The sequence below is a fragment of the Pinus tabuliformis genome, chromosome 3_1 (assembly GCF_031772625.1).
Source record: "Pinus tabuliformis cultivar Carrire ecotype Pingquan chromosome 3_1, CPIR1, whole genome shotgun sequence".
Taxonomy (NCBI): domain Eukaryota; kingdom Viridiplantae; phylum Streptophyta; class Pinopsida; order Pinales; family Pinaceae; genus Pinus; species Pinus tabuliformis.
Genome location: NC_142301.1, coordinates 955,631,910 through 955,645,561, shown reverse-complemented (window position 1 = coordinate 955,645,561; position 13,652 = coordinate 955,631,910). Strand labels below are relative to the sequence as shown.

General features: G+C 40.9%; 1 non-coding gene across 1 annotated transcript; it reads left to right on the top strand.

Moving 5' to 3' along the window:
- The first annotated feature begins 867 nt into the window (after window positions 1–867).
- On the top strand, window positions 868–939 carry TRNAV-GAC (transfer RNA valine (anticodon GAC)). The gene has a single exon. It is a non-coding gene; the product is annotated as a tRNA-Val (tRNA).
- Window positions 940–13,652: the final 12,713 nt, after the last annotated feature.

The window sequence follows — 13,652 nt, the reverse complement described above, 5'->3', positions numbered from 1 at the left end:
AATAGTGAGCATACTTATGTTGTAGTCTAGAATTTAGGAAGAATTTGGTTTTGAAAAATCACTAAGTTCTGTGATAACCATACTCCCCATAGGGCAAAAGGAAGTGTCCTATAGAGTTTCAAGTCCTTTCTTTAAACTAGGCCTTCAAAGTTCAAACAAACTCCAACACAGGCCTACATCGAAAATGTTCCTATTCTAATAGCCATGTCCCTACATATTTGCTTAATTTATTCAATATATATCACTACAAAAAAAATGTTTTATACCTCAATACACCCTTCATCCTACCATATGGAAAATAATTGTTAAGACAAGTGCTAAGACTCAAGATCGTCCCTAGTGCTAACATTCATCTTCATTTCTTATCTGGGGTTTATGAAACAAACTTTAGGTCTTCCTCTATTGCATCACTCAAGCACTAAGAACTCTCCATGACAATCATATAGATGGAAAATGAGTATAGTGTAGACAAAGACATTCTCTTCCTTCCATAAAAAGTAGGTGAGGGATGCCAACATTGGTAAAGTGGACTAATTACACAATCAATTTAATTTAATTCATGAGGTAAGGTCTCCAAGTGAAGTGCTCTCTCTCCAAGGTATACACGTCAAGAGACCAATCCTCAGGTGGTGCACTCTCTAAGCATGGGTTGCAAGTGTCAAGTGCTCTTCATCACAAGGCTTCTTTCTTTCCAAGACAAGCATCCCATTCTCCTTAGCACTTGTATCTTGGGTAGTAGTGTGAAAAGAAGGAAGGTCTAGCTTCAAGTTGTTCGAGATAAAATAGTGGGATAGTTGTGTTGAGTCTCTCGACCCTTTGGTAAGTTATTATTCATAAGTCAGTTCTCCTTCCAGATGAGAGTAGGGAAGGGATATAACTCAGTGGTAGAGTGTCACCTTGACATGGTGGAAGTCATCAGTTCGAGCCTGATTATCCTTAAACCTAATGTAAGCCCTTCCATAATTAATCCCATGTAATGTGCTTCAACCCAAGCATCTATAACCAATCACATGTAATATGTTTTGTTGTCTATGGGTTATGTATTACATGGTGTTGTATCCCTCCTTTGGCCTAGGGTTTTTGGCAAAGGACTTGATAAAGCCATTATTGGATATTGATTTAGAAGGACTTGATCATAGTGAAAAGTTGGTGATTTATAAGGGTGTTATGACCAATGGGAGCACAAAAGAACTTAAGCTACACATAAATAAAAAAAACTCAACACAAGAAATGCAAATTGACATATTAACAAAAAAATATCCAAATAAGTTATTGAAAGTCCACTAATGTTACATTATTCTCATCCAGATAACAAAATCAGACCACTTTCTTTCTTGTATCATATCGAATTCCAATTGTGAAGGATAATGGCCATATTATTTCTCCAGTCAAAACATGGCAGCTGGTCAAGTTAAAGTAATTAATACCCAATTATTTACTTTTTTGTACGAAATTAAAATATATACATAATTTTAGATATTAAATATACTTACAAATTTGCATGTTAAGGCTTCTAAACCTATTTGTCCACTGTGATGTGTGGCATGATATTTGGAAATCATGGCCTTTGAGGCCTTGTACTGAAACATACACTAATTCAATTTAGTTATGCGCCAGTAAAATATAAAATCATTTAATTAATTTGAAATAATCTTATGACGAAATTTAAATACCCATATGCTCTCCTCGCTGGACTTCCTCTGTGCATCTTCTCTATCATATGCTTTCATGAGCTCTTTCCATACATTCACGCTAACATAAATTGGCCTTCTTTTGGCCCTTATCTCGGGAGGAATCTATTTTTATATTTTTCTTTTGGTTGCAACAAAATCTGTTACAGTTTTGAGTCATTTGTTTCTTTCCTTTCTTTACTGACCAACCTATCCCAAATTTGGTCTGCATATTATGGATGACTTCCTTTTGAAGGTGCATGGCTATATTTGATAATGGAAGATGTAGATGCTCTTTGAAGTGTTGAAGGCATGATTCCTTCAACCTATGATTGAACACTATCTTGGCATCTTTCATTCTGATTTCCCCAGATACGACATCATATTCTACCGTGGTTTTGTATGTACCAATGCAAGATGCATAAGTACCTGTATTGGTGGTGGAAGAATTTTGTCTCCCAGGAGTGGGTGGGACATTGGACATCTTTGTTCCTTGTTCCAAATTCTTAGAGGTTATTGTGATTGATTTTTTCCTAGATATTTTTCTCAATCCAAGAGTTAATGGGGAACCAATCGATTCCCTTTGACAGGTTTCTTTGGTTGGTCTATTTCAGTGCCTTTAGTAGGTTCTTCCACATATTTGACAAGCATGGAAAAGTATATACCTTCTATTCTATTCACTACTTGTACCCCCAATATAGAATTCATTACTTCTTTTAGTTTCTCATTGTCATGCCCCAATATATGTACAATAATTTTTTGTATTTTAAAATTAGAAAAAAAAAAAAAAAAAAAAACCCTAATTTCTTCTTTTATAATTTTGAAACTAAAAACTAAAAAATACAATTCAAACTAGCAATGGAAACATGTGTAATTTGAGTATGAAATACCTCATTCTCACAAGAATCAGACTCCTTTGTTCGTTTCCCTCTGGTGTTGCTTGACATTTGTTGGCATCATAGGGTGATTTTTTTCCTCCACATTGTGGAAACTCCTTTTTCCCTACGTTTTTCCCCCTTCCCTCTAATTGTTTAAATCGCAGTAGTGCAAAATGGATGGACAGGGGTTTATTTTCATCTCTAGTAGGGGTTGAATGAGATGCACAAATCGATTTCTTGACTACTAGAGGTTGAATCTCACCCACAAATCAATTTTTTTTATTGAAATCCACAATAGGGGAGGATAGGTTTGTCAATATCTTTTCCCACCTGTTAGCGCTTGAAATTTCACCTAGGCTGAGATAGACAAATCTCAAGGCTACATCAAACCATTACACCTCGTAGCTAGCCCTACGAGGAAGGAGAAGGCTCTCTCCGGTCAGACTCAAGGTATTTTTTCTCAATGGGGTGAGCTGACCAATTAGGATCAAAGATATTAGGCTAGTAAACTGATGAGGAGGGTTGATTTAAAGTTTTTGGGGTTTTTGGTGGCAATTGGAGGGAGTGCAATTCAGGGTGTGGGGATTGAGCTCAGTTTTTGCAGGTGGGTCTTTGGGGCAAGGTAGGAGTTTGTGCTGATGCCTTTAGCTGAGATGGATGATCAAGGAAGAAAGAGAGGGAGCTAAAGAGGGCAAACAATGACTTTGAATCCTCTTTAGACAGTGGAAAACATAAATATTAAACAAAATTGAAAGCTGAGCATGGCATGCATGAATTCAAACTTTATCACTTCTTTTGTTTAATTAGCAGCAATAGAATAAGAGATGGAACACATAAACACACTTACAATGACAAGTAGGAAACACACCATCAACACAATAATCCACAAGAATCCACAATGATGTCTGCAAAACCCTGGCCTTCCTTTTCCTCAAATTGCAGAGATACAAGTAAAATATACAATAGAGCTTCTCCCTCAAGAGTCCAACCATGAAAATGAGAAAGAGAGAGCATAATATAGACCATCTAACTCCTTTCCCCACCTCTAGGGGTCGAGCTCAACTTCCTAGGAGCAGTTTGAACTGATTCTAAACTAAGCACTAGATAATAGGCAGTCCAACAACTTACCTCTATTACTTAGCTAACTCATCCATGCATTAATTATTCACTTTTTACATCAAGGAAAGTTCTAGAAGTGTCAAAGGAGAGTAAATGCATCCATGTGCCATGAAAATTACACCAAAGTATCTTATTTACATGCCCAAAAGTCATCCAAGAGTAAAAACAGTGTTTTGCTGGCCGAAATGGTCAAATCTGGCAATTTTCCCTGAGTGGTCGCGCCCCTGATCCTGAGTGGTCGCGCCCCTTTGCAGCTCTGTTTGAAGGCCTTCCCGGTGTCCAAATCAGGTGCAAGATAGCTCGTTGGAAAGGTCTGGGAGTCTACTTTCCAACCCAAGTAGAATTTCGGAATTTGGAGTTGATTGGACCCCTCAAAAATCATTTTTTCCAAGGCAGCTTTCTGCAACTCAAAAAAGGGGCAGAAAGTCAAAATTTGCATGTATTTTGAGCTTTTGGAGGCCCAAATCTCCATAAAATTTGAAACCCATCCATATCCAAGTGTATTTTGTCATGAAAAATCCAAATATGTAGAGGTTTCCTCAATCTGAGCTATCCCCATGAGTGGTCGCGCGGGGGGTGAGACCACTCAAATGACCAAAACCTGTAAAATGCTAAAAAATGCCAAAAATGCCTCAAAATCCTCAAAATTTCTTGTGTTTGCTGCTGGGAGGATACTAATGAGTATCATGGTGAGTGAGTGATGCCTCAGCCAAGATACGGAGTGGGTTTGTCCTTTTCTTCTTCTTCTGGGCCTCTGACAGCTTCCTTTGGAGAATTTTCATTTTAGCCTTGCAAACATGCAATCTTGCCCAATAGTGTGTTTTCATGTTGCGTAGCAGCTCTTTGTCACGATTTGCCTTCTCCAACAATCTCTCCAAGTGTGCATTCACACGAATAAGCATGGACTCCCTCTCCTTGGGCAGCAAGTCACCAGGCCTCCTACGGTTCAAGCCTCTGTTACCGCGGATTCTCCATAATTCATCCAGCTCTTTCTCCGTCTCTAACTGTTTGTTCCGCTGCTCTAAATAAGTGATAGTCCACTGAGCCATCTCAAGCTTCCGCTGCAACACAAGGTTCTCCTCCTCTCTCTGCCTAATGAGCTCATAGAAATCTGAAGAGGAAGGAGAGTGAGCATCAAGATCAGTGAAATCAGGATGTGCCTCGCCAACTGCCTCATTCTCAACCATGGGCTGCTTGCCCTCTCGTACTGCCTCTGCTACTGAAGGATGCGAGGCCCCTTCCACATGGTGTGGAGATAACACTCGCTACTCTAAAGATGATGACGAGACCCCTTCCACCGGCTGTGGAGAAAGTACTCGTCGAGCTGCTGCAAATAAGGTCCTATGACCTCTCTGATATGTGACCCTAGGAGAAGAAGCCATGTGTCTCGGAATGCTGGTCTCGGGCTGATGTGATGGCCCTCCCTCCTCGTGAACTGCCTCTGGCTCTGGATGTGGCTGTGTAAAAAACTCTCGGGAGATAAAATCTGCCCAAGGAATGCCCTGCTGGCTCAGCTGATAGGAAACTACTAGCTGAATAAGACCATGATGGCATAGGCTCCGAAGTTGCTGTACTAGGGTCTGTCTCTGAAAGATAGAGACCATCCTCTGAGTGTCGTGAAATAAGTATGCTGAGATGTTCATCATCCTCACTCTGGTGAAGTGCATTAGCATGCGGATATGACCAGGACCTACCCGTGAGAATCTCCCCTCGCATGTGAAGTAGTGCATAATGAGTCTCATGATATCTACATACTCTGCTCGGAGGAACTTGATAGGAAAGTTCCTTGTCAAGTTACGCACATGTGTAGGCCTGACATATGGCTCATAGTATACTAGATCCAGCCACTTGCGCTTCAGCCACACCTCACCCACATTGGGTATCCGGGTAGCCTCTGTGATAGACTCTGGAGAAAACACAAAATTCACCCCTGCAAGGGTGACCTGCCTGTCATGGAGATGTAGGACAAACAACCGGGCCAACTCTCTGTGATGCTGAATGTGTGACAGCCTCTCACAAAACTGATAACAAGCCATGTGCTGAAAACAAGCCACTGCCAATGGGCAAGCCTGCAACTCTGTCAATGATGTGGGCTCTTCTCTCCTGTGGTGACCACCTTTGCCTCCCCTACGAGGCCTCCGCTGTGTCTCAATCTCAGAAGATGATGATCGGTCATCACCTTGCTCATTAGTCTCAGTAGTTGACATGGTGTTGTTATTGAGCAAGGTGGAATAAACAAGTCAAAATGACCGCTGCCCTGCCTGCAAAATGCTGTGAAGTATGCTATTTTCAAGGGGAAACATCATGAGGGACGTGTTAGGGGAGGGAATTTACATATAGGAAAGGGAAAAATATATATAAGCAGGGAATTTTGAAGGAAAACATCACATAATGCTAAACATGTCATTCCATCTTTCAACATTTGCAAATCAATACTTTATTTAGGGAAACTGTGTTTTTTAAGCATCAAGGGAAAGGACAATGAAAATCTCCATGATGAAGGGGAGGATGTCATGGGCATAGGGGGATAGGGCAGCATCACTTATGTACAAGTAACAGGCAACTCATTTCATTTTGCTTTTGCATGTCCTTGAGGAGCATACTCTGTTTTTTATAACTTTTGGAATGGCCATTTGATGCTTTGGGAAACAGGGAGTTAGGGTATTTGATTGCAAGAGGAAGGGAGAGGGGATTGCTGTGATTATGTTACAATGGAAGGGAGAGGGAATTGGTAATTTGGGAATTAGGGAAAAGAGAGGATATTAGGAATTAGGTTTAGGGGGACAATGAAACCTTTTTAATAATCACTGCCAACTAATTTTCGTAACAGCAATTCATTTAGGACAGTGGCAGCTTCATCATGCTTTTACCATGGGGAATTAGGGTTTCACTGTGTGCTTTGATCGTAGGGAGGGACATTCAATTTGCATAAGGAGTTTTGCATGAAGGGAAATGCAATTGAATTAGGGTTTTAATATAGGGAATAGATAGGGAAAAACAGAGTTCTAGGAAAGGGAGATGATACCATGTTACTGCAAACTCTAACCACAGCAAGACTGCTCTTTTTGGATAACTAGCAGCTGATACCTTTAATGAATTTTATCATGAATTTTACACAGCTTGTAACCTTTGACATCATACAACAAGATGACATTTTTCTTTATTTTTTTTTTAAGGCTATGCAAATGGTAATTTTCACTGTTTTTACAATTTCTTGTGTGCATGCCTTGTCATCACTTTTCTTTTTGTTTTTTACAATGTTTTCCTTTTTACTTTGCTGTGTATACTAGTGTTTAGGTTTTGAGCATATAACATGGTAAAAAATTAGGGTTTGAAATGGTTTAGAAGGGGTTAGGGTTTCATAGGATTTGGGGGTAGGGTTTGTATGGTTAATTTGCAAATATGATTAATGAATATGACATTTTAACACTTGTGATTTAACATGGGAAAATCATGGAAGGGAATAAAGGAAAAATCACCTTGAAAAACGAACAAACTATCAAAGCATATGCTTGCAAAACAACCATCATTTAACCTATTTTTCATTGTTTTCTTGCATGACAAAACATGACCATAAATCTCCTTTGAAACCATGACACACTCATAAACTTGATAAAGGAGGCATACCTTGGAAAAAACCCGAGCAAATTTGGAGAAATTTGGAGTTTTGATGAATTTCTGGGCTTGCTGGACGAGTGGTCGCGCCCCTCCTTCGAGTGGTCGCGCACCCTTCGAGTGGTCGCGCCTGACCAAAATAACAAAGGATTTTTGCGCTGGAGTGGTCGCGCACCTCCCAGGTGGTCGCGCACCCTGATGGAATGGTCGTGCACCTTCCCAAGCGCTGGATTTGCAGAAAATTGCCACGAAATCGCCTTCTTTGCCTCTAGCACGAAATTTTCACTTTCAATTGCACAATAAGAGTGACTAAAGAGGAAAGTTAGCTTTTATAGGGTCATTTTAAAAAATTTTTAACTTTAGAACTCACTTTCTAATGTTTTCAACTTGCTTTTCTTTTTAACACTGTTTAGAGTCTTTTTGTCCTGAAATGAGCTCTTTTGATGCGTTTGACTCCGTTCTTTTTGCAGGTTGACCGCCTAATGGACTGTAGTGAAGGAACCAGGGTTGTTGCCGGCACTTTTACAAATTTTTGGAAATTTCTTTATTTTTACAAATTCCTCATGGCCTTGGACTTAAAAACAGGGTTTTTTAAATCCAAGGCATAAAGTGAGCTATAGCTGAAGAAAATGATAATGAAACATATGTACAAAATTCCTTCCGGCTTGCTGGGCACTTACTGACCATGACTCATTACCTTGAAATGATTTTGACTCAAAACCCTAGACCTAAGACCATGGGATCTCAAGACAAAAAAAATAAGAACAAGCATGACTCAATTACATTGTTGTATGACCTGATCCAGCAAAGCCAAGAAGGGAACAAAGACCAGCTCCTCCATTCAGTGTTATGGCATGCCTAGTGGGATGCAAAATTGACACTGATGAGACACCTATAAATGCATATGCAAAGAGTTATTGATCACTGATGGAGGGCTCAAGACCGACACTAACATTGGCTCCAATGGGGATGGTAGCTCCTTGGAGGTGCCAAGAACCTTAGACCTCTGGGAGAGCAGACCAGTGCCTTATTCATTGGGCAATGGAGTCATTATTTACACCTTTGACACAAAACTTTGACACATTTATTGAATGAAAACTTGACTGAAAACTGACTGAAACTTAACTGAAGCTTGACTCAAACCGACTCGATGGCAAACTGAAATAACTTGAAAAAACTCACTCAATAGATCAAACACAAATGACTCATGACTGACTTAACTAAACAAGAGAAGGGCAGCAGTCCATCAAGATGTGAAATCATGATGACAACCACCTGTGTTTTCTTACAAGACAATATACATCAAACTATATCATAATGCCAATGTAACCAATCAAGCAAATGCCTTCTTGACTGATTCTCCCAATCAGATCTCATGATCAACAATAGATACTGGTAACCGGGCATCCAAAAACATAGTTGACCATGATCTCCTTCATCACTAAAGACTGCAATAAACACTATCACTGCTGGCTGCAACAAACTTGCTAGAGGATCGTGAAAAACATGAAGATTTGCCATTGCCACCTCCTGCTGAAAGAACAAGGTGTCTTTTGTTTCAAATTCTGATCTGCCTTCCTCATGTGCTACGGTGAAAGTATGCTCATGGGCTTCAAAAAACTCCGAACAAATGGATGAGCAGATCTCTTCTTGAAAAAACATTTCAGCACATGAAACATATGAAGAATCCGAATGGAAATCCTGAATGCTATGATCTTCTATGGTGTGAATGTGCTGTAGGTCATCTTCATATGATATTACAACCAAATTATCAAGTTCCTTATTACATTCTTCAATCATAAGGAAAGAAACTTCAGCTGATTCTTGACGTGCAAAAATGACATTTCTATCATCTATCATTTCACTAACTTGAATGAAGATGTCATCTTGCTTTTCATGAACTGACTGAATTACCTCCTCATGCAGGCTTTGCATGCTGTCTTCTTCTGTGGGCAGATCTGAAATGAGCTCTTCTCTTTCACCATCTTCAGCCATATAACAAATTTCAACCTGCTGATCTATAAAGCTGCTTACAAGACTGTCATCCTTTTCAGAAGAGGGAGAAGGTCCACCATCATCTTCTTGACCATGTGTGCACTGCAAATCTGCATTAACTTGAGCTGGAGCAAGACCTCTCAAGAGCTGATCTATCTCCTCTTCGGACAAAGGAGATAATGCCTTTTGTTTTATTCTGCTCAAACAGTGATTGTCTTCATTGATTTCAAGTGGAGTATACAGATTTTCCTCATACTGTTGATCCATTTCATGCAATTTCTGTTGATTGTCAAGAGGCGAAATTTTTTCATTTTCCACCATACTAAGATCTTGGTCCTGCTGCAAATTTTCATGATCGTCTCTATGGGAATCCTCTAGGTTCTCTTCATGTTGCTGAAATGGATTCTCATACAAAGCCTCCATGATCTCAACATCCATAAAATTATCATCTTCATAATACTTCTCAAGGCTTTCAATAAAATTATGTACATGGCTACAACAGTTCTGAACTAAAATCAAATATGGATATGATTCTTTATACTTTTCAAAGAACACGGTATGAAAATCCCTTAAACAATAAATTGAAGCAGATGGCAAACTTTCATACCAGAATCGGGCTTCATCTTCCAGAGTAGCCATAAACATTTTCATCAAACAGTCCTCAGGAAAATTGATCTTTAACTTGCGAACATGCATATGAAATCTAATCAAATGTAAAGCAGCATCCTTCTTACCATCAGCGTTAAATGTGGGCAGATTCCTTGACCAATCTACCTTGGGCATCTTATTCGGAAAACCTGGAATGTGATCTCGGCTCAAGGGAGCATATCTTCTTGCAATCTTATCCATCTTGAGAAATCTCAAAGCTACTGATCTCTCTGCAGTGAAGTCACCATGAAGCACAGGTTGCTGGATTCTTCAGTGAAAGGAGTCGCCAGTGAATGATTTCAGCCTTTCAAGTGTCTGATCGTTGTCCACTATCAACAATAAGATCTGAACTTGATACATGTACTGGGGTGAAATGCAAATGAAGTGGTCGTATTCACAAGCTCACGGAGATTGACTGAAGCAGCGTTTATCTACTAACGCTGATGTAAAACAAGAGCGTTTTCGAAGGCTTCTGGCGTAACTTCAGGCTCCGTCTAAGACTTATGAAACAAACACATCAACCCACAAACAAGTTTGTTTTCCCCAGTATGGTCGCCAATATGTTAGCGCTTGAAATTTCACCTAGGCTGAGATAGACAAATCTCAAGGCTACATCAAACCATTACACCTCGTAGCTAGCCCTACGAGGAAGGAGAAGGCTCTCTCCGGTCAGATTCAAGGTATTTTTTCTCAATGGGGTGAGCTGACCAATTAGGATCAAAGATATTAGGCTAGTAAACTGATGAGGAGGGTTGATTTAAAGTTTTTGGGGTTTTTGGTGGCAATTGGAGGGAGTGCAATTCAGGGTGTGGGGATTGAGCTCAGTTTTTGCAGGTGGGTCTTTGGGGCAAGGTAGGATTTTCTGCTGATGCCTTTAGCTGAGATGGATGATCAAGGAAGAAAGAGAGGGAGCTAAAGAGGGCAAACAATGACTTTGAATCCTCTTTAGACAGTGGAAAACATAAATATTAAACAAAATTGAAAGCTGAGCATGGCATGCATGAATTCAAACTTTATCACTTCTTTTGTTTAATTAGCAGCAATAGAATAAGAGATGGAACACATAAACAAACTTACAATGACAAGTAGGAAACACACCATCAACACAATAATCCACAAGAATCCACAATGATGTCTGCAAAACCCTGGCCTTCCTTTTCCTCAAATTGCAGAGATACAAGTAAAATATACAATAGAGCTTCTCCCTCAAGAGTCCAACCATGAAAATGAGAAAGAGAGAGCATAATATAGACCATCTAACTCCTTTCCCCACCTCTAGGGGTCGAGCTCAGCTTCCTAGGAGCAGTTTGAACTGATTCTAAACTAAGCACTAGATAATAGGCAGTCCAACAACTTACCTCTATTACTTGGCTAACTCATCCATGCATTAATTATTCACTTTTTACATCAAGGAAAGTTCTAGAAGTGTCAAAGGAGAGTAAATGCATCCATGTGCCATGAAAATTACACCAAAGTATCTTATTTACATGCCCAAAATTCATCCAAGAGTAAAAACAGTGTTTTGCTGGCCGAAATGGTCAAATCTGGCAATTTTCCCTGAGTGGTCGCGCCCCTGATCCTGAGTGGTCGCGCCCCTTTTCAGCTCTGGTTGAAGGCCTTCCCGGTGTCCAAATCAGGTGCAAGATAGCTCGTTGGAAAGGTCTGGGAGTCTACTTTCCAACCCAAGTAGAATTTCTGAATTTGGAGTTGATTTAACCCCTCAAAAATCATTTCTCCCAAGGCAGCTTTCTGCAACTCAAAAAAGGGGCAGAAAGTCAAAATTTGCATGTATTTTGAGCTTTTGGAGGCCCAAATCTCCATAAAATTTCAAAACCCATCCATATCCAAGTGTATTTTGTCATGAAAAATCCAAATATGTAGAGTTTTCCTCAATCTGAGCTATCCCCATGAGTGGTCGCGCGGGGGGTGAGACCACTCAAATGACCAAAACCTGTAAAATGCTAAAAAATGCCTCAAAATCCTCAAAATTTCTTGTGTTTGCTGCTGGGAGGATACTAATGAGTATCATGGTGAGTGAGTGATGCCTCAGCCAAGATACGGAGTGGGTTTGTCCTTTTCTTCTTCTTCTGGGCCTCTGACAGCTTCCTTTGGAGAATTTTCATTTTAGCCTTGCAAACATGCAATCTTGCCCAATAGTGTGTTTTCATGTTGCGTAGCAGCTCTTTGTCACGATTTGCCTTCTCCAACAATCTCTCCAAGTGTGCATTCACACGAATAAGCATGGACTCCCTCTCCTTGGGCAGCAAGTCACCAGGCCTCCTACGGTTCAAGCCTCTGTTACCGCGGATTCTCCATAATTCATCCAGCTCTTTCTCTGTCTCTAACTGTTTGTTCCGCTGCTCTAAATAAGTGATAGTCCACTGAGCCATCTCAAGCTTCTGCTGCAACACAAGGTTCTCCTCCTCTCTCTGCCTAATGAGCTCATAGAAATTTGAAGAGGAAGGAGAGTGAGCATCAAGATCAGTGAAATCAGGATGTGCCTCGCCAACTGCCTCATCCTCAACCATGGGCTGCTTGCCCTCTCGTACTGCCTCTGCTACTGAAGGATGCGAGGCCCCTTCCACCTGGTGTGGAGATAACACTCGCTGCTCTAAAGATGATGACGAGACCCCTTCCACCGGCTGTGGAGAAAGTACTCATCGAGCTGCTGCAAATAAGGTCCTATGACCTCTCTGATATGTGACCCTAGGAGAAGAAGCCATGTGTCTCGGAATGCTGGTCTCGGGCTGATGTGATGGCCCTCCCTCCTCGTGAACTGCCTTTGGCTCTGGATGTGGCTGTGTAAAAAACTCTCGGGAGATAAAATCTGCCCAAGGAATGCCCTGCTGGCTCAGCTGATAGGAAACTACTAGCTGAATAAGACCATGATGGCATAGGCTCCGAAGTTGCTGTACTAGGGTCTGTCTCTGAAAGATAGAGACCATCCTCTGAGTGTCGTGAAATAAGTATGCTGAGATGTTCATCATCCTCACTTTGGTGAAGTGCATTAGCATGCGGATATGACCAGGACCTACCCGTGAGAATCTCCCCTCGCATGTGAAGTAGTGCATAATGAGTCTCATGATATCTACATACTCTGCTCGGAGGAACTTGATAGGAAAGTTCCTTGTCAAGTTACGCACATGTGTAGGCCTGACATATGGCTCATAGTATACTAGATCCAGCCACTTGCGCTTCGGCCACACCTCACCCACATTGGGTATCCCGGTAGCCTCTGTGATAGCCTCTGGAGAAAACACAAAATTCACCCCTGCAAGGGTGACCTGCCTGTCATGGAGATGTAGGACAAACAACCAGGCCAACTCTCTGTGATGCTGAATGTGTGACAGCCTCTCACAAAACTGATAACAAGCCATGTGCTGAAAACAAGCCACTGCCAATGGGCAAGCCTGCAACGCTGTCAATGATGTGGGCTCTTCTCTCCTGTGGTGACCACCTTTGCCTCCCCTACGAGGCCTCCGCTGTGTCTCAATCTCAGAAGATGATGATCGGTCATCACCTTGCTCATTAGTCTCAGTAGTTGACATGGTGTTGTTATTGAGCAAGGTGGAATAAACAAGTCAAAATGACCGCTGCCCTGCCTGCAAAATGCTGTGAAGTATGTTGTTTTCAAGGGGAAACATCATGAGGGACGTCTTAGGGGAGGGAATTTACATATAGGAAAGGGAAAAATATATATAAGCAGGGAATTTTGAAGGAAAACATC